Source organism: Fukomys damarensis, unplaced genomic scaffold, assembly GCF_012274545.1.
Source record: "Fukomys damarensis isolate Sample0158 unplaced genomic scaffold, DMR_v1.0_HiC HiC_scaffold_4, whole genome shotgun sequence".
NCBI lineage: Eukaryota > Metazoa > Chordata > Mammalia > Rodentia > Bathyergidae > Fukomys > Fukomys damarensis.
In genome coordinates this window covers 43,369,869-43,374,458 of record NW_022900916.1, presented here as the reverse complement: position 1 = coordinate 43,374,458, position 4,590 = coordinate 43,369,869, and positions in this window count along the sequence as shown.

Sequence of the window (4,590 nt, the reverse complement as noted above, 5' to 3'; positions counted from 1 at the left end):
TTAGCTTGAATTTTTAAAATCATATTATATTCTTTAGTTTTTTAAAAAATTTTTTGATCATTTAGATCCCTTGAGATTTCTTATGAACTTTATAATGGTGTTTTTCTTTTTCAAAAACATTAAGATATCCATAAAGACTACATTGAATCTGTAGATTATCTTGGGTAGCATTAACACCTTAACAACAGTAAATTTTCCAGGCTATGAAAAGGCAAATGCCGAATATTCTATCCAACAATATATTCAGATATTGAACCAGAATAGGATAGACTATTTTGAACTGCTTATTACTCTAGCTAACTCAGAAGAATTCCCTGATGTGTTGTTTCTTACTTTCTACTTTATTATTTTTGAGCCTACCAGACTTAACAGCATATTTTTCTGTCAATAGAAAAGCAAGTCTTTCTTTTCATTCAGTCATCTCTATTGCTACAAGTGGAAGCTCCAACTTTGTAGTTGTGTTCAAATAGTAATATAACTATGCCTCCTTTCTTTCATACCCAACACCATACCCATTAACAAATATGAATGATCAAAATATACTTCATGTTTACCATTTCTTACTTCTTAGTACCCTGGAGCAAGCGTTCATCATTTTCATCTCAAGAGAATTGCCATAGTTTTTCTACTGATTCACTGATTTCATTCTTTCCTATCTGCTGTGTTCTAAATGCTGTTCAGAGTACAGTATACTTTTGTGAAGTCGCAGTTCAGTTTGAGGCCTCAGTCTTTTGTGAATTTTCCTTAGACCCTAACTAATAATCACTCATGGAAACCCCCTCAAATTTTTGGGAAACCACAATATCCTTCACATTATGTTTTTGGCAGGAAGTTTGCAGTAGCAAATCCAAGAGTGTTATTTAGTTCTCCTTGCTGCTGATTGGCTGCTGCCCTATAACCCATCTCCAGCAGATGAACCAGCATTCCCACATCATAGCAGGTTACTGTACCATGTGTGGCTATCTTGAGTGTTCTTGGTGTGGTTCTTCTTAAAGCCCTAATATCTCTAAGATGCTGCCAAAATGTCCTGAACCAAGGCTTTATTAATATAATATTTCATTAAATTAAACTACATAACAGCATATTTAGGGTTTAAACTATAAAAATGGGCATTTTCTGACCAAATCTAAAATTTGTTTTTTTCCACAATTCGCAGGTACTCTAAGAATGCAACACCCAGAAATTTTGGGGGTCCACTGAAATCTTTTAAAAATTACTCCAATTATGTTATATTTTTCCACATAAGCTTCACAGTTTCTCATTTTCTAATATCTAGCAAGGTCCTACAAAATGTTTCTTCCCCAATCCCGTAATTGCTTTGCCAAGAAAATTGAACCTTGGCATCTCTGAGAATCTTTTAATTTGACATTCGCAGTCATACTTAACACTTTCCATCAAATATCTAGTTTATTATCTCAATTTCCTGATCTTTGCTCAAATATAACCTCCACAAGTAGATTTTACTTTAAGATTTCATTTTCTCCCCCTTCATGTCCACCTCACCTGACCTATCTTTGCTTCCTTCTCTTTTGTTTATGATACTTATTACCATTTCATATAACATATACTAAACTCTGTTTAGTGTTTACTGACTGCACTAAAATACAAGTATCAGGAGAAGAGGGATTTTGAGGTGTGTGTCCTCTGATACACCGAGTGCCCACAAAAGTATACCGATCATAAGAAGGGCTTAGTGAATGTTTCATTGAATATTTTATTGAAATTTGCTTATAATATCATAAGGTTTTTTTTAAGGCAACTGTAAAGTTTTTGAAAGTATTTGTTTATTAATGCAAAGGGCACCAGGCAAGACACTATGGTTTGATGATTAAAAATCTATCTGTGTTGGCAGTTGATTCATCATGAATGCTGTAATACTACTGAAAACATAGGCATCTCTTCTTAGGAAACCCGTGTCTGCATTAACATAGCAGAAAATCACGCTGCTGCTGGCAGCTGGACTTCATGTTTGGAGTATGTACTAATTCATTCTTTCTTGGAGCAATAGTTCACGTTTGTAAAAAGTATCACAAAAGTAACATGTCGTGGTGGTGAAGAAAATAGCAGTACTTCAGAGAAATGTCAGTTAGGTACAATGACTCTATGATTATGAAATATGATAATAAACAATATGCTGTTGCTTTGAATATCTTCAAAGATTAAATTCATACAGGATGTTCTTTCCCTTTTCTGTTGTCATGTGCTAAAATAGCACATTTATTCAAGTTACCTTGGAATGCAAGGATGTGACTAAAGAAGGTTTATCACAGAATTCTGCTTTCTTCCTGACTCCCCACTCACCTGGTTCTCCTCTGTCAGATATGCTGACCTTGTTCCCAGTAACCCTTCTTCACCTTCCTTCATTTTCTTTTTTTTTAAAATTGAGTTTATTGGTACAATCTAGGTATACAGTACAGTTACATTCATCATTGGGATCTTGTACCTTTACCTGACAGGTCTTGGTTCTCATTTTTCCCCTTGTCCCTGCCCTCCCTTCACCCCCTCCCCATTTGCAAGCACTTTATTTCCATTTTTTCATTTTCTCATATTTTTTATTTTCCTTTATTCCCTTTCCCCTACCCTTCCTACTTTCCCTACACCTTTAGCCCCTTTCTTCCTATTTCACATTGTTAATTATCTCATTAGGATCTTGTGTACTATTATAGTTTTTCATACCAGAGAAACTATTCAGTATTTACACATGTGTGACTTATTTATTTCACTTAGGAGTATATCCTCAAAATGTATCCATTTTCCTATGAATGAATCTAATTTCTCATTCTTTGTGGCTGTGTAGTATTCCATTTTATAGAAAAACCACATCTTCTTTATCCAGTTTCCAACTCTTCCTCCATTTTCTTTCTTTCTTTTCACATTGGTAACCTCTTTTTCCCTTTGTGACCTCCTGATTGGCTTCTTAGTTTCTTCAGTGTTACTCTGGCTAACACTCCAACTTGCCACATCCACTGCAGTATCTTTTTTTTTTTTTTTTTTCTTTCTTTTTTTTGTACCAGAACTCAACACGGGACCTTGCGAGGCAGGCAGCAGCACCACTGAGCTAAATCCCTGGTTCCACTGCAGTACCTTGATGGCTTTCCTGTGCCTATTTTCTCACATGTAGCTCGTGGTCATGGGTCACTTAGATGGACACCAACATTTCTCCTTTCATTCCCTTCCATTCATGTTTCTTCTCCTAGTCTCAATTTCTTAACTAACAATAGTGCCAAGCAGACCTATGTAAGAGGTTAATTATTGTTCCTGTATCTGTCTTTCCATATAATTAAGGAAAATTGAATTTTGTCTCCTTGGCTGAAGCTCTGTTCTTCATTTGCCTTCCTGTCTTGTCCTGCTCCACTTCCTTTGGAATTACTTTTACCTTTTGTCCTCTTCCCTATGAAGGTTATCTGTCTCTTTCTGTAGGGTTCTTGAACTCTCACATGCTGTCATATTTCTAGATGATACAAACAAAACCAAATAATCAGAAATAAAATTACACAAAACTGTTAATTCTTATGACCTTTTTTCCACTCTAAGCTTTTTTTTTTTTAATTTTATTGAGTTTATTGGTACATTTTAGGGATACAGTACAGTTACATTCATTGTTGGGATCATGTACCTTTACATGGCAAGTCTTGATTCTCATTTTTTCCCCTTACCTCTGCCCTCCCTTCACCCCTCCTCCCCTCCCCATCTACAAACACTTTATTTTCATCTTTTCATTCTCTCACATTTTTTTCTTTTCCCTTTTTGTTCTTCCCTCTAAGCTTTTAATGCAAGACTTGGTAGTATAAACTCTTCCACTGTTGATAGTCATTATTTCTACTCATACTATGGAAGCTATTCCTTCCTCCCCCTTTGGCTTGCACAGCATATCACCAATTACCTTATCCTAGTCTTCTTTTACACTTCCCCTAAGTATTCAGTGAATGTCTACTTTGTACATTAAGCAGCATGGGAAAAGAGAACACCGTGAACACCCGTGCTCTAGATTGCTTCTATATAGGAAGGCTACATTATATATGTAGTGTTGGTTAGACACTGAGTAGAAAATAGACATTTGGGTATAAGTCACATGGCAAGGGGCTTAAACATTATATCTACAAGTAGCATGAAAAACAAGTCATGAATACATAGTAAGTGAGGGATGCTGTGGTATATGGGCCCTGAAGCTGCCTTGTCAGATTGACTTAGAACCCTGGCTTCACCACTGAATAGTTCCATGACTTTGGTCAAGACATTTATTAGTCCTCCATTATATAAAAACCCCCAAATTTTCTTAGAATGAGAAATTAGAGACATTTACAGCTAAATGAATGCACATGGAGGAGATACACTTAAGTGAAATAAATAGGACAGACATGTAAATACTAAATATTTTCTCTGGTGTAAGAAAAGGATCAACAGGCATGATAGATGATGTGAAATAGGAAGAAAAGGTCCAAAGGGAAAGGGGAAAGCTCCAAAGGTTGGGGAAAGGAAAGAAAGGAATGGAATTAATATGAGAAAAGGAAAAAAATGGAAACAAAGTCTTTGTAAATAGGGAGGGGTGGAGGAGTTGAAGGGAGGGCAAGGGAATGGGAAAAGGGAAAA